This window comes from Macrobrachium rosenbergii, chromosome 7, assembly GCF_040412425.1.
Source record: "Macrobrachium rosenbergii isolate ZJJX-2024 chromosome 7, ASM4041242v1, whole genome shotgun sequence".
NCBI lineage: Eukaryota > Metazoa > Arthropoda > Malacostraca > Decapoda > Palaemonidae > Macrobrachium > Macrobrachium rosenbergii.
The window spans coordinates 36,400,043-36,427,473 of record NC_089747.1 but is presented as its reverse complement, the minus strand read 5'-3'; the positions used below and the strand labels follow the sequence as shown (position 1 = coordinate 36,427,473).

The 27,431-nt window shown below is 34.9% G+C and overlaps 1 protein-coding gene across 3 annotated transcripts in view; it reads right to left on the bottom strand.

Annotated features, from left to right (window-relative positions):
- LOC136840304 (centrosomal protein of 104 kDa) overlaps positions 1 to 27,431 on the bottom strand; it is a 571,779-nt gene that overhangs the window by 347,220 nt on the left and 197,128 nt on the right. The window lies entirely within an intron of this gene.

Genomic DNA, 27,431 nt, shown 5'->3' with positions numbered 1-27,431 from the left:
CGAGGTAGAGCGAATTGATATTAAAGGACGTTTGCAGCTTACTGATTTTATATATATATATATATATATATATATATATATATATATATATATATATATATATATATATATATATATATGTGTGTGTGTGTGTGTGTGTATACATACATATATATATGTACATATATACATACATACATGTATATATGTGTATATATATACATATATATATATGCTTAAAAAATCACAGTAGATGCATGTGGCTTCAGTGTGTAAGGGAATCCCACAGGAAAATGACAGGCAGAATTTCAGTACCAAGAGCTTTCACGTTTATTAACGCATCGTCTGGGCACAAACGATGCGCTAATAAACATGAAAGGTCTTGGTACTGAACTTCTGCCTGTCATTTTCCTGTGGGATTCGTTTATATATATATATATATATATATATATATATATATATATATATATATATATATATATATATATATATATATATAAAACACAAGAACACGAAACTAAACGAATTCCAGGAAGTCCACAACACCTTCCAGCGGGTGCGTGCAAATGTACATACTTGTTGCCCCCTTTTTTTTTTTTTTTTTGCATTTCTTCATTTACTGTACTGCATTTCATACAAGTTTAATTGACACATATCATAACGGTACACAAGCAAATATTTGATCACTTGATATTTCATCTTTAATCACCGTAAGAATATTCAAAATGTGGATTGCATATGTAGGCAAGACAAAATCAAACAGGTGTAGCAAGTTCACGGACGACATTGAATGAGTGTGTGCATACGTACGTACCCACTCACACAATTGCATTCGTCTTTTGGTTTGAGAAAATAAAAAAAAAGGTAGAAAAGAGAGTAAAAATACAAATGAGAATACTGTAGCGTAAAATATAAATAAAAAGGTAAAGGAGTTTGTGTGTTACTATACTTGGGCTTAATGTAAACATACCTCAGTTATCGTTCTCTCTCCCTCTCCCCACACTGCCCTTCCTCACCCATGGCGCCCAGCCATCCGACATCCCTCCCCCACCTTGCAAACTTCTCAAGGCCTCCCCCACCCCCAAAAAACCTTTCCCAGTTTGGTTGAGTGTAACCAACCATAGGAGGGTAGTTTTTTAACATTTTTCGAAATTTATATAAATCATATATCTTTGGGGCCTTGGTCCGGGTGTGTCGGATAATTAAGGAATTTAAGGAATTCCTGTATATCGATAGGTAACTCATTGATAAACAGACGAGTGGTCCTAGCGAAAAAGAATTTCGGATTGTAACTGAAATCTGAAATCTTAACTCATTGAGAATTAAAGGTGAACCCACGGCTCAAGCCTTACCAACACCTTATTTCCAAAATTTGGTTCAGGAGACGGTTTCTGGTACAGCCATACTAACAAGTGACGCTACAAGACTGCATAGGATGTCACTAAAAATTCACAAACTGGCAACTAACATGCTACATATTTATCTTTTATTTCAACCCAAAAACACAATTATTCTACAAAATAAGGCAATAATATGTTTCATATATATCAAAACTGTTAGAAAATATTATTTGTAGCCAAATTCTGGAAAAACAGTGATGGACCATTTCCAAAATTTTCATTCTCTCGGCGCTGATGCGTTCGACAAAAAAATGGCTTTTATCAAGCCCAGGTTCAAATGTTAAAATGATAAGAAAAATCATAAGAAGTTTTCATCACACTATGATATTGGCTTTAATTTCAACCATAAATTTTAAACAGTCCTTGTTGATTTTTTTACACATCAATGCCGAAAAAATTATGAAAAAATAAATACGGAATTATTACTGCAACTAAAATGCATCCACCGATATCAACGGTGGGCGTGGCCTGTGTGACATAACCATTGGGGTGGTGGACTGTCGGCAACGTGAACTAGTTGGGACACAGCTCTATGTTGTGTAAAGACGATAAAATGACATTGAAAATACTTATTTTATATTTGTTACAGAACTATCAGTAAGCTCATAAAAAATAAAATTATTTGCGTTATATGTCCTACTTCAAAAATAATGGTTTACTAGCAAATATTCACCTTTGCAATTACATTTTTGTCAACACCAAGGTTTTGTACCAAGGCCTAGGTGTGCTAGTTTCCTTTACTTCCTAAAAACACATTATTCTTAACATTCATATCTCTATACCAATAAATTGTGGTGGGAAAGCATATGAAGTCATCTACATATTCTTGCACTTCAGGTTTCCTTATGAATCAATTACTGTATACACCAAAATCAAGCAAAAGCACGTTTAAGAAAATAATATTCTTTGTTAGTTTAAAAAAGAAGCTGTTTCCTTGACGTTAATACTAATAACTTTGAATCAATAACTATCTTTTGGATATAATTTAAAGAATTACCATCTTTAATTATTCAAAGAACAGGTAGTCTCTAGAAATAAATCCTTTGGTAAACTAGATTGCATCTTAGAAGCCCTAGATTTTTTTTAGTTCTATACATCATTAGTGCAACACATGGGCAGTCTGAACATAGCCTAAGACTTTAAATTTCTAAGAGAGTTATATGTAATTCATATTTTTATTTCGAAAAATTTATGACTGTTGAGCCTGTCAGGTCTGTTGTCATATACTGTAGGGGTAGTTATGATGACCACTTCTTGTAGCAAGTTGTGAGAGTTGGAATTGGCAGTACTGCCAACCTTGTCACGCCATGCTTTGAGCTAAGTAGTGCAGAAAAAGTATAAATATTCAGTTCATTTCAAATAAATTATGAATGATACCTGGGAACAAAAGATGTATCTAATAATCCATACAGAAAACAATGTCAGCTGTGAATTTACACATTTATCAACATATATGACATAGGAATTGAAAAAAAAAGTTGTTTAACACTGAGGTTTCGACGATATAAAAAGAATCATGTTGCATCACATTTGAGCATGGCTGTACCTCCTTAGGAAAAATCGTTTTACCAATGAAACGTGTTTCTCTCTTTCACTAGATATTTAATGAATTATTATCTCTGCTTGCTTCTCTTTTTGACGATTTATGAGGATGAAAGGATTTATAAAATATTCCTCCTGTCTCAAATCTGATAGACAGTAATTGAACTCGCTATAACATCTTATTTAATTAAATATCATTATATATCACTACGGAATACAGTTTCTTGGTATTTTCAACATTGTCGTGGTCTTCCTATTTACGTTTTAACTTGTATGTACACACACATATATATAATATATATATATTATGAATATATATATATATATATATATATATATATATATGTGTGTGTGTGTGTGTGTGTGTGTGTGTGTGTGTGTGTGTGTGTGTGTGTGTGTGTGTGTGTGTGTGAAATGAAGGGACAGGCATCTTATGCATTAAAATGTTTATGAGTCGACGTTTCGCGACATATTTTCTAGTCGCCCTTTAGAGTCTGAAACAATTGAAGAAACTACAATAATACAAATTTACACTTAAAACGCAATCATATATATTACACTGACAACAGTAAAACAGGAAAATAATTAAAAGAATAAGATTAATAAACTTAGATTCAAAAATGTATTGCAAATATGTATACAAATTAGATCACTTTTCCGTATATATATGCACATTTAGTAACTGGCAATTCAATCATGCACTTAACTGTCAGTTACAACACAGACATACGTCTGTATAGCTGGGTGTCTGTGTGTGTTTTTTTCCTTGTGCCTTAAATCTTTTACTATCCATTTCATTTCGGGTAAACATGTAAACGGCAATAGCACTGCTTACCGTAGTAGAGCAAAAAAGCGAGGTCTCATAAAGCTTGGGGATAAACAAGAATAAAAGTCGGCCATGTTGGAAAGAGAAACGCGACATTGCACTTCCACCTTTTGTGTCGCTTTGTTTTTATGAGAACAATGTTTCTCACTCGGGCAAATTGCCTTTGAATATTAGATTAGTAACAATGGGGGATCTTTCTTCAGAGCAGCCTGCAATTCCTCTCTCTCTCTCTCTCTCTCTCTCTCTCTCTCTCTCTCTCTCTCTCTCTCTCTCTCTCTCTTCCCAAAGTGACAAAATGCCCCCTCGCCTAATTCACTGTCCTGATGCAATTTGAGGACTGCAGTGCAAACGTTATCTCTGATGAAGACAAACGGTTACATGCAGACAAAAGCGGATAGTGGTGGTGTTCTGTTTCCCAACCAGCATATACCTGTCTTTCTAATTGTTTCTCTGTACCTTTAATATATATATATATATATATATATATATATATATATATATATATATATATATATATATATATATATATATATATATATGTATATGCATATGTATAAATGTGTGTGTAGTTGATATATATATATATATATATATATATATATATATATATATATATATATATATATATATATATATATATATATATATATACTATATAACAAGGCTTTTTTTGGCAAGTGAAGCTTCCTACCAAAGAAAAATTAAAATTTCATAATGTGAAAGCTCTGATGCGAATGTCAACCTAAGGTGAGAGGTTTGGAAGACAGAGACAATGGCATTGAATATTGCCTTTAATTAGTAAGAGCAGCATGGGTCATCTGAGATCAGAAAAGTAGGCATATAGCACTTGATAGCCGTATCTCCCTTGCTGTTGCCGGCCCTACTGCTGTCCCTGTTTTCACCCCTGCTAATGCCTCTGTGGCTAGCCCTGATGATGCCCCTGCTGCTGCTCTTGTTAACTGTCCTGCTGTTCACAGCGGGTGGTGACACCATGTACCTGAGCAGAAAGATAAGGGAATGACTTCACTTCATGTGAATCACTCAGTCAGCGCCAGCAGTGTGTATTCCAGCAAGAAACACCTGTGAGTATCCTGGGTGAGTTGGAGACAGGGCTTGTCAACACCAGTTTGATGTGCCTCTTGTAACTCAAACTCGACCAAATCTGCTCGGGGACGTCATGTTTACCATATTACCTCCGTAATTCCAACAGACCTTTGAGGCATGGTGAACCATGTTGAGCCGAGATGAGGGAGCCCACAGGTGCATTGTTTCTAGAACCATCCGAGGGCAGATAAGAAGGTGCCCTTAAGGCATGCAGCCAGCTAATAACCTGCGTCCCCGATATTACTACTGTACACCGTCTGAAACCATTATGTAACTGTGAATAATGAAGTCACTAACTTAGTACTCACTGACGGGGTTATTGCACAACCAAATCCATTTTATTGAAAATGAATAACTTACCTAAAGAAGCACATTTGATAAATGTGAGCAAAAAGCGCATCAACTGAGAAATGGCAACTCCTAGGAGGTGACCGTAAGGAGCAAGCCTTTATAACCTTAACTTGTAATGGGAAACAGAAAAAATGAAAATACCTAACAATTTAAACCCTCCGTGATGAGATCATTTCTTGAATGATTTATATCCTGCAAGAAAGGCAATATTAATAAGACAAAAAGAGAAGGTAAAAACGAATACAAAACGAAGTATGCTGAATGATGCATTCACTGTTTTTAGTGAAACACATCGTTATTACTATTTATAACCAAACTTCGACCAAAAAGAAAATCTAAAAAAAATAACAACAAATATATTCAGTTGTAAATTTAAATACAAATTTAAAATTTATTAAGGTAAACTAACGTCACAATTACAGTAGGCAACGAAGTAGATAAATTATCCTTAAGACATGAGACACATAAGATTTTTGAAATTAAGCAGCTTCCCCTCGCAGCAGGTGCTTCCCGAGGAATGAAAGGACAGTGGTCACTGCCACTTTCATACATTAAACGCTGAACAGAGGATGAACTTCACGCAAAAGTTTTCCACAAAACTAGCTGCCTCATACGCCTACACATACAGATTATCACTAGCGCGTCATATCCCACAACGCACACTGCGTCATTGTCCTCTACACTGCATTTTCTCGCATTTCAGATGCTGAAGCCCTTCCTTCTCATTGCATGTTTCAAGTCCTTTCAAGGTGTTCCTCTATCCCTTCATCCAAGCTCTTCTGAGTTCTACACTGTTCATCATCTTATCATCCCAATTCTTTCCGTCATTGCATCTACGCTGACCTTTCTCCTTTTCTACGCGTCTCCTAATGTCTCCTCATCCTTGCAATCCTTTTGACCCCTAAATGCAACACATACAAATCAATAGAGCAGCTTCAATCTTTTCCTTTCTTTCGTTTATGTAAGGGTACCAACACTTAAATTCTCACTCAAATGAATGAGATTTGATTTACTAAGCAATGGATAAACTGATAATTAGTAAGTAACAAATAAACTTTATGTATTTACGTACATCTTTATGAGTTCAAAACCTTTCCATAGATTCTCACTGTCGTTTCCTTTCCATTCCAAAACACCAAAACAAATATTATCCTTTGAATGAATATAGATGCGGTGTTATCATAAACTCTTTGTTATACAAGTTTATTAGTAAATTAACAATTTGATCTTTTCGGTAACAGAATAATTAATGAAAAACTTCTTCGAGAATGGAAATGATTAAAAAAATATAGTTAAAACCTTTGACATAGCTAAAAAAAAAAATATAAAGGGTTGGGAATCCCAAAGATAAAATATATACATGAAATCTTTTTTTACATTTTCGTGAAAGAGTGACACCATGTCGAACAACAAAATGTCAAATATAACAGGGATATGTCGGTTCCCCCAAAAAATCGTGGCCCGCATAAAACGCCCAAATCCTCTAACCACAACAGAAAAAGCTAGCAAGGAAACATCAGAAATAATGGAATTTGTACATAATATTTATAACACGTATAACAGTCATATAAGAGCTGGTTAGATAAGATTCCATTAACATAACCATTATAAATTACACAAAAAGATGAAAAGACATGCAAATATATAACACAGAAAAATTAATGAACGTCAGTGAATATAAATAGTAGCTTACATTGGAAGGCGCAATGCTACTCCCTGACAACCACAACATGATGTATAAGAAATATCACACTTTAAGCATAGTTATGTGTACTAATTTCTCGAAGTAAAGTAATGAAATACCAAATACTATAAAAACGCTATTGATAATAACAACTTTTTCCACACAGAAACATTAAATAAAAAACACATTCACAAACACATACTGAAATCACCCAAAAAGAGAAAAAAGTGTCCATCTAACAGTCAACAAATCAACATTAGATATCTAATGCATTCATATGAGGTTAGGTGTTAAGTAAAGAAAATCTCTATGCTAATAAGCTTTACACGTCGAGAAAAACAAAAGAGCAAAAAATAATTTATATGTGTGTGTTATACATGAGTGAGATTTTATTCACTCAATTATTTTCCAACTAAATAAGTGCTTATTAACTAGCAAGCGAGTAAATTCATTCATCAAGATAACTTTTAATGAAGAACAAATTAAGAAGGTACTTTAATGATGCTAATCTGTCACACAGAATATTCATATTTTGACTTGAACTTAATGACTTCCACCATTAAAGCCTCATTACCTCTAATGACCTAACATATCATCGAAGAATTTAGCAACAGAGAAAATAAAATTTACTACCGAGATCCTAAACAACAGAGCCAAAGATTCTAAAAACAAAATAAACTCTTGCATGCTGAAAGTAGCAAGAAGTTTATTAATTATCTCAAATACGAGACCCCATTTTGTTTGTTACTATCCAATAACCATCAGGATTCATCTAATCAGCGCATACTTAATCAAGACACTTGGTATTTATGGTATACCATACAAATGGAAAGCTCAGAATCGGAAAGATGACCTACTGTATACACAACAGAGCAGTACAATGCGGATTAGAGAAATTGATATTTTTGTACCTTGAGAGATTTCGCTTCCAACGTTAATAGGAGACACTTGCTTGATATTTTCCAAAGGTACTTGCCCACAAAAAAAGAAGACTCCGGTCTGTAAACATCAGTCAAATAAATAACATGACCATGTCTGGTGGACAATTGAAGCCAGATATCACTCATGAGAATATCTTAAGCCCTGTTCTAAAACAAATGACAGTTACCGCACCCTCTACACAGCTCTTAGTACTTCTCACGAATATGCCTTTCTTTGGTAGCACTTGAAAATGAAGTCTTGAAAAGGGTATTTCTATTTTGGCTTTTCCGCAAATTTTCCTTTCTATTTGCCGCTCTTGTTGGCCTTTTTGCTTTTTAGTTAGCTGTCCAACTCCAGGCCTCTCTTGTTCTTCTGTCTTTTTTTTTCGAGTGGGGCTTTGCTCATCAGTTTCTCTTGGTCCCTTTCGCTTTTTTTTATGGTTTTTCGGCAGTTCATCTTGTTACTTCGTCTTCTCGTGTTCATTATTCTCTATATTTCGCTTTAAACATACTTTTTTTCTTTTTCCTTCTGCGTCTCTTGATTTTTCTTCGGTTTTCTTTTCCTATCATTTTATCTTTTTCCTCCTTTTTTCTGCCAACCGTTGTTATTGCCTCACCCTCTCTGGTTCCTTATTCTCCGCCCCTTTTCTCTTTTTTTTTGCATTTCCGCTAATTTCATTCATTACCTAAACCTCTTTTGTTCATCTTTCTCTTTTTTATTTTGTTTTTATGTCCCTCTTTCTTGCAACTTCCCGTATCCTACTCTACCTTTTTTTCGCCAGTTTTGTTTTCCCTCCGTCTTCGGCTTCGTCTTGCTTTGAAGTTTTCGCAAGTTTTTCTCTGATCTTCGGCCTTCTCTGTCACTCCCCCTTTCGGGGACTTGATATCAGTTTTCCTTCTTCCTTCAGCCTCTCTTGCTCTTCATTCTTTTTTATTCTTTTTAGCCTGTTTTCTTTTATATATTTTTTTTTTTGTTCTTATTTTTACTTGATAATCATTTAAAGTTAATGTGTTTCATGCCTAATATTAGTTGTTCTTGGATTTAGAGGATTTTTGGGGGGAGTGAATTAATAAATGCTGCACACTTTGTGTTAGAGATAAGGCGGTTTTCGACGATCAAACTCTTCAACAGATTCTTTTGGCCATTACTAATTTCCCTCAAAGTTCTGCCATCAACATTGTGTAAGAAGACTTCAGTATGCACCTCGACATTTACATTTTCACACAAAGTAGTAAATATAGTCATAATATGTGTATATATATATATATATATATATATATATATATATATATATATATATATATATATATATACATGTATATACGTGTGTGTTTTATTATATATATATATATATATATATATATATATATATATATATATATATATATATATATATACATACATATAGATGCTGGTATACACTATATATATATACATATAATATATATGCACATATAAAGAAAAGTATGTATATCGGCATTAAATACATATTTGAATGTGAATATATGTGTGTATGTATGTATGTATACATACATACATACATACATACATACATACATACATACATACATACATACATACATACATACATACATACATACATACATACATATATATACCAGCATATATATCTGTATTTCGATAAATTCCAATATTCGTCAAGGCCCTAAATATCACCAATGATCAACCAAACTTTGAACTTATAGAATAAAGGTTTTGCAAAGAGGATTACATTGTTTGCGCATCCATAATCATTGCAAATACAAAGAAGATTAAACTCTCGTTTTTGTTTAAACATTATTCTGACATATTGACTCAGAGCTGAGAGTATACCCATTGAATTTAAACGAGTTTTTTATACAATACTACCGGAGAAATTTTCTTTTGTCTTGACCATTATTTCTTTAAAGGAGAGAAAGTATATAAAATTTAAACAAATAAACATCCGTATTAACATTTTATAGTAAACACACAATTATACACACTACATTTTATTGTAAACACACAATTATACACACTTACACACATATATATGTGTTTTTTTTATAATAGGACCTCATTAAAACTGGTTGGTATCTAGAGGAGATAATACTTAATCAGGAAAAGTTACAAGCTTTCTAGGACTAGTCCTAGAAAGCTTGTAAATTTTCCTGATTAAATATTATCTCCGCTAGATACCATCCAGGTTAAATGAGGTCCTGTTAATGATTGGATTAATGCACAGAACAATTGTGCAAGTGATAAAGTAAATATATATATATATATATATATATATATATATATATAATATATATATATATATATATATATATATATATATATATATATATATATATATATATATATATATATATATATATATATATATATATATATATATATATATATATATATATATATGTATGTACTGTTGAGAAATCATTTTTCTATATCTGTTATTCAATAGAAATCTCACCACAGTTATTTGCAGATTTGGAAAACGAAAATACCAGACGAGTATAACACAGATACGTAGATTCTGACAGGCTACACCAGGGCAACTGAAGACCGAAAAGAGACTTGTTCTGCCTTCTTTGCCGAGAGATGAAAGGAGACGCTCATCGGCCAAAACGAAGAGTAACGACAAAATCGCTAAACAACCTGCCCTAGCTAACGCCTTTCGCTTATTTGCACGACTGTACATGCGAAATACTGGACAGTTCTCATTATGTGTAGCATATCTGCCACTTCAGACAACTGGTATGAATGTGGTTCTCAAAAGTAAGTCTCCACATGTAAACACTATGATTATCTGTAGTCATAGTTACCCAAACTGAAATGAAGCAAAGGACATGTTATAGATAATCCTATAATTTTGTTGGCCCTTGTTAAGCAAGCTTAAGTTGTTACCTGTAAGAAAATCAGTATTGTCCTAGTACAGTAAGTTACCTGTATGAGAACCATTACTGTCAGAGCGTCGCAACTTTTACTTTCATGAGACTGATGCTGTCATAAAAGGACATCACCTTTGGGTGCTACAGAATGATATCAATTGCGTTTGTGTTCCTGGCGCTCCCTCTCCTAAACTGCCGTGATCACTCCCAGAGAGCAAAATTACGAACCTGCCAAAGCCAGGTGTCATTTTTCCTACAGGCAAGAGTTTCAAGTGTCACTCGCTGTTATTGGAGCGGCGGTCTTCCATTCATCCAGCGGTACGTGCACACAGTCTGGGTCGGTTATTTTCTCCTGTGTGTTTACAGAAGCCTCGAGGTCAACAAAGAACTTTACGTGAAATTAATTCGTGTCTCAACTTTTAAAGTCCTGTGTGGTTGGATTATTTCATTTTGAAAGTGGACTGATTTCATTCCTACAAAGGATGAAGAATTTGAAATACTTCATCACTAAATCTTCAGAGGTATCACCAGCGGCTTTAGCTTAGGTATGATGCATAATTATTGCTTGTCAGCGAAGTTGCTTAATTAAGCGTCCTGAATGTAGGACGAAAGATATGAATGGCTACTGTTATCGAATGACAGACGGAAGTTACGTAGGCTATACTGTGGATACTGCCATGGAACGTAAGATGGAAATCTCGCGGGACGGAAAGGTCATGTACTGCAGAGTGGATACTATTACACTCAAGGGAGCGCAGGCTCGAAGCCCCATCTTGAAGTAAGAGGGACGAACGATGACCGCTACACCGGCAACAAGACGCTAATTACAAAGTGATAAAATTACCCACAGGCTCACTTCTTCTTGCATTAACAGACCAGAACGGAACGTTGCTGAAAGTGATGAGCTACAAAAAAAAAAGATCTTAACTCTTAGTAATTAATTAATAGATAATAATAACAGTAGTAGTAGTAGTAGTAGTAGTAGTAGTAGTAGTAATAGTAGTTTGAAATTCAATGAAAAATTATTTCTGTGATCATATTACAGAACGAAATCTTTTCAAAACCTGATTAAATCAGAATTACTGGGCGACGTCATTACAAGGCAGCTCTTGTTCTGATTCACCGTCAAATGAGATTCCAGGAATTATGTCAGAAAATGGCCTCTCCTTTTCAAACGAAGATCAGAAGAGAAGCTGAAATCCCATCAGAAAAAAAGGATTTTATTCTCACTTATGCTTCACACAGAAATCTGAGATTAGGCAGAAAAAGTGGACCGTTATCTTGAAACAACCCAAAGAATTACGATGAGACATGATAAACCAAAATCAGGCATGACATTAAAATTAACGCAGGCTTAAAATAGAAAAATATGTTTCCAAAAATAACCGGTGTAATATATAACAAAGAGGAAGACAATAATTAAACCTTGTAGTTTGGAAATGATTATAAAAATGAAAGTTAATTCAACTTAGCACAAAAAATGCTATGTTAAAATAGTAAATTTTAATTATATCACATTTAAAAACACAAAAAAAGCACTTTAGAGAACAATAGGCGGAAAATTCCTGTATAAAAAAATGACGAACCAGAAATCAAAGCTGCGAATTTCTTTTCCCTTGACTTCCATCGCTCCTTTCCCTTTACTTTATGCATGCATTTATTTTCCGTTCGTAAGTCTTTCAAAAGTTAAAACAGTAAATATTTATAAAGTAATCATCTTCTTGAACTTGAATTTCCTATTTCCCATTAATGGAATAAAAATGTTTTGTTTAAAGAAATAAAGTAAGGACACTGTCTAATTTGAAAAGATAATTTCTGTGCAGGCAAACAAGATATGAATTTCCTGTGATTGTAAATGGAATTACTTCCTGTTCAACCAACTGCAGAAGCCAAAAATAATCCCTTAGGTAAACGTGTATGTATGTATGTATGTATGTATGTATGTATGTATGTATGTATGTATGTATGTATGTATGTATGTATGTATGTATGTAAGTAAGTAAGCGTGTAAAGAGGGTTATAGATATTCAATATTCTCTTAATGACAAAAATGCATGCAAACAGAGAAACAGAATTGGATACCTTTCAAAAAGAAAAAGAAAAGGACTTCATAAAAGAGAACAAAGAAACTAAACACAAGAGCAAATAATGGAAATCTGATGAAGATTCAAAAATGAAAAATAAATCATTTAGAAAATTCGTCCTCGAAACTTCAACTCGGCTCATCCGACAGAATGAACACAGCAAAGGGCCAAAGGCCAAAAAATGCCCGGAAACCTTTTGGAGAGGGTGGAGCGGTTTTGTCTGCAGAGATAACACACAGCTGATCTGATTTAATCTTGTCGAGAGAGAAAACATGGCGGTGGCAGACACACACACGACGCAGATAAGAGAAAAGAAAGTGTCATCTCACTCTCGGAGGCTCTTTGGGCTGGAAACATATTCCTTTTTAAAAATGGCCGTCCGCTGGGTGTCCTTTTGCGAGAGAAAAGACGAGATAAGCTCAAGTTTCTGACAGGCTCTTTCGGGTCAAACGGACAACCACAGAATTCTCCCGTGGAAAGATGGTCCTATTTGGATATTTGGTGTATGTTAGGACATAGCAAGGTTTGGAAGATTGGGCAAGGATGATCGGTAAGTCATAAGAACAGCCTCATTCCACGAGGATCATGCTTGCAACCGTTATGCGCGTATTAAACAATATCAATATTTAGAATAGTGCGTGTGAATATTAGCTGTTTGTTTGCGTATTGCGAAATAAAGTTTGGAAGGTGTATATACAAAAGTATACTTTCTCGGTTGGTTGTGTTTGGGACGATGAGTTTGGATATAAAGTGTGAGTTAGCAAGTATCATCATTTTGAAGGCTGGATGTGGATTCAAGTATCTCCTAGAAAGCACGCGTTCTTCCAAGATTCCCTACCATGTAAGGAAAATGTTAGAAAATACCAAAGGCTGGAAGGCTCCCACAGACTGACTGGTATAGGCTTATATGCTTGTACGTTGATGGGATACAGAAATGTTACGAAAGCCGGTTTGAAGAGTGAAAGCTATGCGACTTAATCACACCAGATTTTTCAATATTTTCAACGTTGTGTTGCATAAATAATATCCTTAAGGCCCTGTTCACACACGGATGCTAAGTCAATGGCAGAGCACAGGGTGTACACACACAACCGCGCGGGTTTGTTAACCGCCGCGCCATCCGCGCGGTCTGAGTATCCCCTAGCAACCGCGTGGCATCCGCGCGATTCGAGATACACATGTTTACTAGTGGCTGTTCATATGGACGCTGCGGATTCGCCTGAGCCACACGTCAAAATGGAGACTCGTCGCTTTGACACCGACATTTTTTTGACGAAGCTTAAAAACGTCCAGCCATGTGGGATATGAGGTCAGATGATTATGACAAAATAGTAAAGTAAAAGTGTTGGGAGAAACTACTTGAAATTCTCTGCAATTCTGATAAAAACTAAAGAAAAAACAGTTGTTATCTTCAATTTTTATTGAATTTTTAAGTTTATACTCTCTACATTATACTGCAAATTGATCTCTTGCAGATGTAGCGACATGCTTCCTCTCGGTACATTTCCTTAAGACAGGTTTATCAGTGGCGCTTGAAACAGCCTATCTTCGTACCATCTATAGGCATCTCGTGCCCTTACAAAATTATGCAAAATGTTACATGCTTCTATCATATCCTCAACAAAAGCATGTTAACATTGATAGATCTGTAGAATATATATATATATATATATATATATATATATATATATATATATATATATATATATATATATATATATATATATATATATATATATATATATATATATATATATATATACTGTATACAGTATCCAAAACTGAGAAAGTGTGAGCCCAGATTCTTCACTGATTTTAAAATGGCAATAAAATAATTTGACGATTTACTTACAATGAATAAGGATGATAGTTCATCAAATAACATACTGCAGAATGTATTCATTTATAGGTAATTATGAATATTTACATCCACACACACACATATATATGTAGCCTATATATATCATATATATGTATGTATATGTATGCATATATATGTGTTATGTATATATACATATGTATATATATATGTATATATACATATACATACATATACATTATATATACATATATATATTTATATATATATATATATATATATATATATATATATATATATATATATATATAAAACATAATCAATACACAGTCACTTGTGGAACAGAAATAAATTTCCGACTCATTATTAGGATCGAAACCCAGGTCATTCAATTGAAAGACCTGGGTGATCCTGATGTGAGTCAGAAATTTATTTCTGTTCCACACGCGATTGTGCGTTGATTATGCACATATATATATATATATATATATATATATATATATATATATATATATGTGTGTGTGTGTGTGTGTGTGTGTGTGTGTGTGTGTGTGTGTGTGTGTATACTGTATATATATGTGTATATATATATATATATATATATATATATATATATATATATATATATATATATATATATATATATATATACATATTATATATACATATATATGTGTGTTGATGTAAGTATTCATAATTACATATAAATGAATACATTCTGCAGTATGTTATTTAATGAACTATCATCCTTATTCAGTGAAAGTAAATCGTCAAATTATTTTATGGTCATTCTGAAATAAATGAAGAACCTGGGCTCATATCTCTCAGTTCTGGATACAGTCTTTTGAACATGCAGTATCGTAATCATGTTATTTCCTCCCCTTCCAAGAACCGCGCGGACAACCGCCACCACTTTTTACATCGGCGAGGTTTCCGCCTCGTGTGAACAGGGCCTAATTGCTGATAGAAATACGACAGCGTTACTGACTAGTCTCCCGTGAGATGTGAACTGCTTTACATGGGAAAGGGTCATAGATTCACTACTTTTTTTCAAAACTGATGTTGAATGTTATTTATGCGGAATAGACAGGCATTAAATATTAGCCAACGACAGCGGATTTCGAGCGAAGAAGACATGGCTTCTCGCTCTCTATAAAGGAATTTTGAAGGTTATAGGACATTTCCCATATCAATCTTCCTTGTTTTTTTAAATTACTCTCGGACATCGTATCATTCTAAGTCGAACTTTAACGCTGGCTGATAATGTTGAGCTCCACTGATGGAGTCGTTATCTATGGCGCAGTTTATCGAATTCGGCGCTAAAATGAGTGTCGTAAATTCTCACTGACTCATTGTCCCAGGACCTCTGAAATCATTTAGTAGTGATGTTTATGGTATGATAAATGTTTCCAAGAAAAATAATCGGCAGAGAATCTTTCGCTGCCGACATTACTGAATTCGCTTCTTTTCTTTTGTTTTTCAAATACATTTAAAAGGAATACGACTGCAATACAAGAAAGCAATTTGATTCACGATCAATTTAGTTTATAAATATGATGGGGAAGCAGTTGGATACAGAAAAAGTAGAACAATATATAAAAAGCCAAATAATGAAGCAAGCACAAATATGGATAGCCTGCATGAAATTCAACTTGGGCTTTCTAAAACAAAAAATTTATATATACACACACACACACACACATATATATATATATATATATATATATATATATATATATATATATATATATATATATATATATATGTATATATATTGTATTTCCTCAATGGTCCCGTGGGTGAAGTATATAAGAGATCCTCAGGTGAAAACAAAAGGAGATACCAAGACTTTCAACTTTTATCCCAGAAAGTCTTATTCCAAAGTCATACTCAGGGTACTAAACAGTTTTAAGAAAACAACTGACACAAGAAAGCAGATGGGGTCACAGATAACAATAAAATACCTTAACAAGCTTCTTGAGTATGTAAAGAACATTCTTTAAAACAAAAACAAATTGTATCGAAAACCAACAGTAGTGAATGCTTTCATTCACAATTTTCCCAGCCACCACGCCAAAGTAAAACGACCAGTCCTCTCAGGGATGCATTTGCGAGCACAGAATTTGTGATCCGGAATTTTTAGTAGAGGAAATTCAGGACACCTATGAAATTGCAGGAGAATTATGTTGCCATTGAATTCTATTGATAGCTGCCTCCAAAGTGCCAAAAAAAATTTTTATAGTTATGAAAGTATTTTAGTTTTGCCATACCGTTGTGGATTTTTATCGATTGTAAGTAGCCTTAAATATCTGAAAATCAATGTTGTTTTTAGTAATAATTCGTCTATCAAGAATTCATTGTTTTGTAATAAACCAGTAATGTCCATAGGAGGGGTGTACAAAATTAATTGCTCAACCTGTAATTTACCTTATATTGGACAATCTGGTAAGGAACTAAGCAACAGAGTCGCACAGCATAAATATAATGTACGGGTTGCAAATAGCTCAAGTGCCATCTTTCGTCACGTACGAGACTTAGAACGCCCTACAGACTGCAATTCAGCTAGAGTGGTTTTTAAAAGTTCAGTGCATGGAAGATTCTTAGCTGAAGTATGCCACATTAGTTCTTTTAGCAACATGAACTTGAGCGATGGTCTTTTTTAAGATGGACGAATTGTTGAATTCTGATTTTGATTTATATAGATTTTAGGCATACATGCCAAGCACTGGGGCAACTAAGGCCATTCAGCGCTGAAACGGAAATTGACAGCAAAAGTTTGAAAGGCGTAACAGGAGGAAAACCTCTCAGTTGCACTATGAATCAATTGTTAGGAGAGGGTGGACAGTACGATGGAAGAAAGAGAATGTGGACGGAGGTACAGTAAAAGGAATGAAAGCAGTTACAGCTAGGGGCCGAAGGGACACTGTAAACACCCTCAAGTAGTGCCTACATTGCACCGCATGAGGTGCACTGACGGCATTAACCCCCTACGGGAGACGAATTGTTGACAAGCCTAATTCTTCATGATTCAAAAGTAAAGGAAGATGTTAAAGATTTTACTTACAGATAGTTGGTAGTAATTGCATATTTCCATTAAGTATGTTTTTGTTTTGAAGAATGTTTTTCACATACTCCAGTAGCTTGTTAAGGTGTTTTATTGTTATCTGTGACTCTTTATCGCTTTCTTGTGTCAGTTATTTTCTTAAAACTGTTTAGTACCCTGCATATGACTGGAATAAAAGTTGAAAGTCTTGGTATCTCGTTTTATTTTATGACGATCTCTTATATACTTCATCCACTGGTCCATTGTGGAAATAAATTATATATATATATATATATATATATATATATATATATATATATATATATATATATATATATATATATATATATATATATGTCAAAAAGTTCAGGAAAAATTCAATATACTCTTTATTTAAGGGAAATTCAAACATCATTTTTCTACATATCTACCATCTAACTTTATACACTTTTCAAGGCGCTGTTTCCTCCTCTGCAACCCTTCTTTGTAGAAATTTGGGGCCTTTCTATTAAACCATGTTGAAACTGCATGTTTAGCAGCATCCAAAGATTCAAACCGGACTCCTCTTAAGTGTTCCTTGAGTTTTGGGAACAGGAAAAAATCTGAAGGAGCAAGATCAGGACTATAAGAAGGATGTGGAAGAGTTTCCCACCCTAAATTTCCGTAGGACTTCTCTTGCAACCCTTGATGAATGTGCTGGAGCGTTATCATGATGGAACAAAATTCTGCGGTGCAACTTTCCTCGACGTTTTAGCCAATGCAGTCTTCAGTTTTTGCAAAAAACACCTTTGTAGTAGTTCCCGGTGATTGTTTTTGTCCTTCAAGGAAATCAATCAAAATCACTCCTTTGGAGTCCCAAAACACTGTTGCCATAACCTTCTGGGCAGATCTCGCCACTTTGAACTTCACTGGTGCAGCTGAACCTCTTGGTAACCATTGCTTTGATTGAATTTTACTTTCTGGGTCATATTGATGGATCCAAGTTTCATCTCCAGTAACAATCTGGTCAAAAAACTCTGATTCATTTCATTCAATCTTCGTTAAAACTGCAAGAGAAAGTTCAGCTCTTTGATGCAGTTGGTCTTCGCGCAACGCTTTTGGGACCCAACGTGCTGAAAGTTTACTCAAACCAAGATTTTCATTTAAAATTGAAAATGCGGAACCATGGAGATCCCAGTTTCATTAGCTATCATATCGATAGTAATCCGACGATCATCATCCACTAGATTCTGCACCAAAGCCACAATTCTTTCATTTTTGCAGTCGATGGTCTTCCCTCTCTTGGGTTGTCTTTGAGGTCCTCCTGACCATCCTTAAATCGTTTTATCAATCATAAACAACTGATTTAGATGGAGAAGAATCTCCATAAACTTGTTGCAAAGCTTCAATAATTTTTCCTGGTTTCAATCAAGCTTGGTCAGGAACTTGATGTTAGCTCATCTCAAAATTTTTATTTTCCATGGGTTCAAGAAGTTACTTTTCTGAAGCAGATGTTAACACCACGGTAGCAAGAGGATGACTGAGGTAACAAGTCTATATGGATCACTACATCACAGATAATTGTTTACCAAGTATTTGGGTTGTTTCATTCCTGTGTAAATACATCATTCAACAATTTTTCCTGGAACTTTTTGACTTACCCTCGTATATATATATAAAATATAATTTAATATAGAATAATATAATATAAAATAAAGTATGTATGTATGTATATATAAAACCATCCCAACTTTCATCAAGTATTGTTGGGTGAGGTCACCAAGCACCACGCCTTACCTCACAGATTTTAGCAGCTTATGTATTTCGGGGTGCGGTATTTCTTGAGGTACTAACAGACCAAACGTTGTTTAACTGCTAACTGAACGTCCAGCAGCATTGCAACCGCGTCACTATACCTTTCCCAGCTTTGTGTTCTCTTTCAGTATGCTAAGATATTTATGTATAGTAGTATGTACGTAAGTATGTATTTAGTTCTATATGTATTGTACTGTGTTTCCGAGCACACATACAATCTAATATGCATGTTCTTGCATCTATACCAGCCTACAGTTTAAAACTTACGTCCTTTACCAATCAAATTATCCCTGAGAAAAGTGAATATAATCTTCCCCCGGAGACGAATTACTTCCTTGAATTCTGAAGATCATTTGTCAGTTTCCTTACTCGGTCTTGGGAGAGTTTCACAATAAAGAAGCCGTTTAAGGAAGTTTTGGTCGAAAACTTTTCTCGAATTATGTCTGGAGCCATTTTTCAACGTCAAACTCACTTTCTTTCGGGAATATATAGTTTTCGATACTTGCTGATGAACTATTTACGGTTAAAAAACGTTGCCACAGAATTATACGTAGTTACGTATATTTATCTATCTATCTATATATCTATGTATCTATCTAACTATATTATATATATATATATATATATATATATATATATATATATATATATATATATATATATATATATATATATATATATATATATATATATATATATATATATATATATATATATATATATATATATATATATATATATTATATTTCATATATTTGTGTACATGTATAAATACTCATTCTGCATTTTCTTACAAAACATAGATAGTCCGTATACCGTATAACTAATGAACATCTATAAGTATATAAATACTGTACATCCTTATGTGCTTGCATCTTAATATGTATATGTATCCATGTATCTATGTATAGATAGACAGATAGATAGATATAGATTTATGTGTGACTTCTCGGGCGCGCGTTCTATTTAATAATGAAAAATATCTTTCTTGTTACAGAGACCTGGCGTTCATATCTTGATCTGGCAACTGTCGCCTAATTTTGAATTCAAATCAATAGAAAAGAAAGTTCCAAGGATTGAAATGTCATGCACGAACTCCTTGTAACGACACCGTGGATTCTTAAATATCGCTGTGAAAGAAATTTCCCCACATCTGCTTCTTGAGGCCTGAGCGTATGCGTGAGTGTGCGCAGCCTATACGTAAACGCAACAATGTTTCATTGACTTGGAACTTTTCGAAAGGAAATTACCAGCGACTTTGTAGAGTGTCACTAAGGTTCATAATTTTGTTTAAGGGGGTGAGCATTTCCTCCTCAAAACCTGAGCGCCATGAATTAATTCGTAAGATTCAACTTTCACAATGTGGAATAGCCAGGTAATTTCAAATTACATAAAAGAGGAATTAAATACAAAAATACTGAAAAAGAAAAAACTATTAAAGAATTCTTTGAACCAAGTTTCGCATATATCCCTTAAAAATATAACAGCACTAATGTCTTGAAAGATATACTAAATGCATTTTGATCAAAGACCAGTGGACCATGGGCCTATCTAAATTTTACCCATGTTTCTTCCATAAAGAGTCAGAGAGCAACACTTTTTATGTACCTTTCCTTAAATTCTGCCTCTCTTCAATAGTTGTTATAATTACTAAACATTTATTGAAGTTAGGTTATAGGTTTTTCGAAAACCTCAGAGACGACAGTGTCTATAACGCGACTAATTCTTCATCTTTAAAACACTTGGAAATAATCTGGAAGCTTTCTTTTTTCTCGTCTCCGGTTCTTACCCTTTAGATCTCTGAGGTCTCACGTAAGTTTCTTGAAAGCATGTCCTTTAGTCCTCGGAAAAGCACTTCCGGAAATGAATACAACCTTCATATGTCGGACAAAATATACAAAAACGAATAAACAACAGATAAGCGACGACCACTTTCTCTTGTTTTATGACCACCAGACGGCTAGAAGTATTTCGCAAAAAACCACTTTGTCATATACCAGACTCTTCAATACCTTATTTCAGGAAAAATTGAGAAGCCTAATTTCAGAAAATCAAATTAAAACAAATTTAGAGGAACTATTTCCATATCTGAAGAAAAATTATGCTCTACACATTGATTTTTTATACGTATCCAAGATGATATCCAAGCTTAATCCAGCGGTCTTTAAAATCTGTGAGAATTGTACCGTATCTAAAGTCAGTGAAATACCGGATGACTCAAAAGTTTTAAAATACTTTGTAAGGAATTATGCACCTTTTTTTTTTTTCTTTTCATTTTAAGCCTCTACAGACTTGAATTTGTTTCAGTGTTCCTAATAAAAATAATTCAGTGAACTAAAATTTAGCCCAATAATTCGAAATGTCACGACTTCCCATGAAACTTAACCATGCTTGCTTCAAACACATCAGTAAAACAGTGATACAAGCAAAAAAATTTACAAGATCATTCCACTTACGCATATTCTGCTATTAGTGCAGCAGATTGCTGTAAAAATCGTTCAGATAGTGAAACAAGCATGAAATTTGGCACAAACATTTCTAAGACTACGCTCTCTTAGAAAAGGGCGCTGGCCACCTGAAAATCCAAGATGGCGGCTATTTTTCAAAATGGCCGCCATCTATGTTGAGATTCACTGGTTTGGGAGCATCTATTGGATGGAATATGCCAGTTTTTTTTTTTTAAACCTCGACTTTTAGGTTATAAAAATGTTCCATACCACATTTTATTGAAAACCCTTACTAAATGAATTGTAACCAAGATGGCGTACAAAATGGTTGCCATAAAAGTTTTTTTCTATCCACAGCGCTAGCAGACATAGAGACCAACTGTTTTTATTTAATGGTATATTCATGTGATCAGACAGTTTAACTAATATGCTATTTTCAACTGAAATAGTAATGGTATGGTCACATACAACATTGTGTCTAAGACTGTAACCATAAAAAAGAAAAGAAGAGAAATACGGACTAAACGCAACCAATCTTTGTATAGGTCTCTCAACCTGTTCCCACCTTTGAAAAATTCGAGGATAAGAAGGTAGGCATAGCATGACACGTTGGATGCTCAAGCTTTTTGATTATCTACTGAAGAGAGGGCAATATTTATCTAGACTTCACATTTGCAAGTGCACAGAGGCTGTGCAGGGAAGACCCAGCTTGTAGCACTTGCACCTTTCCCCGACAGCCTGCTTTGCATCCACATTTGGTAAGCTGTTGGCAACTCTGGCTAAGGGCCATGAAGAAGAGTACCAAGAGATGTCATTGCTGCCATCTCAATGTGCAGACCACCAAACATTACCAGATACTTGTTCCGCCATACTGATCAGGCCACTGCCACTGCACCTGCTTTGCTACGGCATAGATTGGCTGATCAGCTGTGATTATGGGTATCTGGCCAGGGTTCAGAAAATCAGTGACATCCTGCACTTTCTGCATCACGTTTTGATCGTAGCAACAGAATGAGCCTGATCACGCAGGAGAGGAAGCAATGAAGTTATGGTTACTTCAAATTCTGGGCTTCTCTTCATTGAAGCGTGATGAGCTGACCACCCAGATTCACTGCATCATCTATTTCCTGGGTGACTATGACCTTGTCTAGCCACTGATACTCCAGTGCAAGCTGTGGCCCCAAGATATCTGTGGGTGGCTTTGGTATTGCAGTGTTTGGTGGCACAGGGTTCTTTGTTTGAAAGGAAGCTGGTGAGATGTTTGTGAATGTGTCCGGCAATTCAGGCACCGGCCTCACTTTTGTCAGGTGCAAACTTTAGTTGCTGTCTTTCCTGTCCAGTGTTCTCCTTGGTGGGGTGCTGAAATATGGAGATGCTAGTTCCATGGAAGGAGGTAGTGGCAGTAGTTGCAGATGGGTTGTGGTCGATGTTGTCCATCACTGCAGTGGTGAACAACCCTTTTCGCAGTACTGGGGGACAGACCACACCCTCCTCCACATATTTGCTAACTGTGGCATCTCCTAACTGTGCAGAGACCTCCAGTACTCTGTCATAAGAGATACTGAGGCCATACTGATGTAGCATTTCAACCAGGTTTCTCTTCCTGGTTTTGGCATAGACTGAGAGTCCCATGTAGACTGGGAATGGTGTTTCTCTGTCTTTGGAGTGTCTATGAGTTGTTGCTCCCTCTTTGTATCGGGAGTAGCAGTTGAACTGCATGAGCTGTGCAATGGCCTGGTCTGACTTTGATGCTCCAAATCGTAACTGTGACTTGATGTCAGCCCCATGCTCAACCATCCCTACAAACTGGAGCAGGAGAGGAGGCACAGAATTTCACACAAGCCTCAGAAAATGTGCCATCAAACCGTGACTGATGATCAAGTATAGACTTTCTGAGAATATTTGCTGCTTTAGCAATGATAACTGCCTCTGAAAGATCAGATGATTGAGCAAGTGCTTTTCCCACATCCTTTTGAAATGCAAGTAATACATCTCTGCCAGATTTATGAGCCTCAAGTTCTGGAATTTCTGCCAGAAGTTTGTCTTTGAGTCTCGTGGAATTTACACTTGGTGACTCTACACCTAATTGTTCCAGACGTTGTTGGTAGAGGTGGCAAATATCTGCCAGCCGAAATGTGACTGGATCATCTGAACAAAGGTTGTTTTCAACAATGTATGTCATCAGTTCTGACAGAACTAGTGGATACACATCTGATTCTGACTCAGTGCTACCTTGGTCTTTCTCAAGGCCCTCAGGTAGGACCTTTTCTGTTGTAGAGGGCACAAAGACAGGCATGGTGATACTTAAACTCCTGTGCAATGACATCCCCACCAGTCAACTTAGCAAGGAGCTTGCCATCACTAAGTATCTCTGCACATTCACGCAATTTCAAGTCAAGGCCCTTAGTACTAGCCTGTCTGAGATCAGATGCAGGTGCCACTTTCTCACAGAAAATGCAAACTTCATTGTCATGACTGGTTCGGCGCAGTTTTGCACGACTAGTCTCAGTGTTGCTGGTCTGGTCATTGGATTGTCGCTTTCTTGCACGGTCCAGTTTAGTGTTGTTAAACAACGCTTTTGTTTCACATGGTATTTTGCTGCATTTTTCCTGAGAGTGGCCTCTATGCCATCACCTTCATCCAGCCTTGCTGGATCCATTATCAGTGGCATTTCATTAATTTCACTGAACATGGGAATGTTCCTTGCCAGCATTGTGTACCCATCATGGTCTAGGACATGATGACTTGAGGTGATGTCAAGTGCTCACCTCTTTTGTCCTTCTGACAAAGACAACACAAACTCCAGTTTGTTTTTCTACTGCTCAATATTGATTGGCATCACATTCTGCCATGATTTCACTTTTGATTAAGGCCGAGGGGTTATCCTTTTACCACCTTAAACAAAGCACACATTCCTGTATGGGATTCAACTAGTTCGGTCTCCTACACCTAGCCCGATCATTCATCCAGTGCCATTTAAGTCCTGTGTGATCTGTACACCATCCGGGTAAGTACATGAACCATCATGTACAGCCCCCATACCCTTGGCTCGGCTCTCCGCGCTGGCACATCCTGTCTATTCAGGTGCGGCTATCTAACTATAGCTGGTCTGGGGCTGTTAGAAAGCATTTTGGGACACTAAACTAAACTATACTACAACTACTAGTCTAAGACTACAGGATTAGTAAAGCTGGATTAGCTGGCACTGAACCCCATGCTGAGTTACACAGCAGTGATGTCACCAGTGTGCCCTGGTTGTGTGCAGACATACACTCTTTTACATTTATTAATTTTCCTTCAGAATTGATGAGTTATTCGAAAGAGATGGCCTCATTAGGATCTAAAACCACAGAAACCAAGATCCATGCTTAAAACGATAATTGTCGAACGGGCATTATTTCTCATTATAATTATTGTTTCTACCTTTTCTTGGCAGCCATATAGCCCCATATTTAAAGGTAAACTGTACTGGGAAGCTACAGAAACATAATATTCACAAGAAATAGTATGGAAGAGTTTTACCATATTGCTAGAAGCAAATACATGCCATTCTAGTGAAAAATTAGCCAAAATCTGTCGATACTGGCCGCCATCTTGGAATTTGGCCGCCATATTAAATTTTTTATGGCCAGCGCCCTTTTCTGATAGAGGGAACTTTAAAGAGCACTTGTGCAAAATTTCATGCTTGTTTCACTATCTGAACGATTCTTATGAAAATATGCAATTATCTGCTGCACTATATTCACTTTCATACATTTCCTAAGGTATGGCAAAAAATTTCGTATTCTTTCTTAGAATTCGCAACAGCCGGCCTTGCTCCAATTTAGCTTGATTTCATAATCATTACATGAAGCAAGAACTTCAATCGGATGTCTTAAAAATCTGTTAAATATTGCGAAATATTTCTTTTATAATATCTCAGAATTTCCAAAATTTCCTTTTGAGGATTTTTTACCAAAATGTCCCAAAATCATTGAGTTTAAGAATATCAAGTCTCACAAATACACACACACACACACACACACACACACACACACACACACACACATATATATATATATATATATATATATATATATATATATATATATATATATATATATATATATATATATATATATATATATATATATATATATATATATATATATTATATATATAAAATATATATATATATATATATATATATATATATATATATATATATATGTATATATATATATATATATGGATGTGCGTATATATGTAATTATATCATATGTATATATGTATGTACGCATGTATTTATGTATGTATGTATGCATGTATGTATATGCATATATATAATTTATATTTATATGTAAACATCATTGCAGTTCATATTCACAACCACATGGGTTTTGACCCATTATTTCTATTTAAAGAACACATCTTTCATTATGATATGCAATGTATATTTCTAGTCCTCATATCAAGCAATTTTACTTAGCAGTCTCTGCTATTTGAAGACACCTGTGCGTTTAGAGAAATATCCAAAAAGATTCTTATGAAAAACGTGAATCAAATTTAGTAAATTAACGAACAAAAAACCTCTTATATTTTTGTGGTCAAAGTACAAGTGAGTTATTTATTAACACATAAAAGTCCTGAAAAGGTTATCGTTTGAAGCTAATCTAAAAAAAAACTTACGAAATCATTCTAAATGAAATCATAAAGCATTTCGCTCATTACTAATGAATATATTAATTAAAGAAGATATATGAAAAATTGCAAACAGCAGAACAATCAAGTAATTAAAATATTACAACTTTTATACCCCAGGTTAACTTTACTCACAAAATTATTGATCTTCCTCCGCCAAAAATGACGGAGATATCTGAGTGATTTTGCAGTTGCACTGTACTAACTACATATCGCATACATCATGTCGTGCTACGTTGTCCTGTTCAAGATCTCCTGAAACCTAAGCATGGCGCCTATTTCTCGTAGATAATCTGTGCTACATCCATAAAATATATGCATGGCCCTGAAATTCAATGCATACAAAATCTAGTCTCAGACAGATAAAGTTGTTCCCCTTACCTCCCACTTGAACAGACATAATTAACAAACTTCCTCCAGGAATAAACTTCCAAGTTTCTTCGCAATTCTTGGCATTTCCTTATGAAAAAACTTCTGGCGGTAATTAAAAAAAATGCACTTTCAAGTTGTTTTCGACACGAGTCAGCAATTTTTAAACGAGACAAACGGTCGTTGTGGAAGTGGTGAAAAATCATTTTGAACTAAGTAAATGTGAAAATAGAGTATTAAGCACTTAAATCTTTTATTATTATTATTACTAATTATTATTATTATTATTATTATTAGTAGTAGTAGTAGTAGTAGTAGTACCCTATTTTAAAAACCTGAATCCTAAAAGCACATGGGTTCAACAGGGAAGTAGAGAATAAACTACATAAGAGAAATAAGAAAAGAAAAATAAGTGACATGAGACAAATAAGCTATGAAACGAGACTGATGCTTAACAAAAGGGCATCTGCGCCTAATCTGAACTGCAATGACTTTAATGCCACGTCTTCATGATA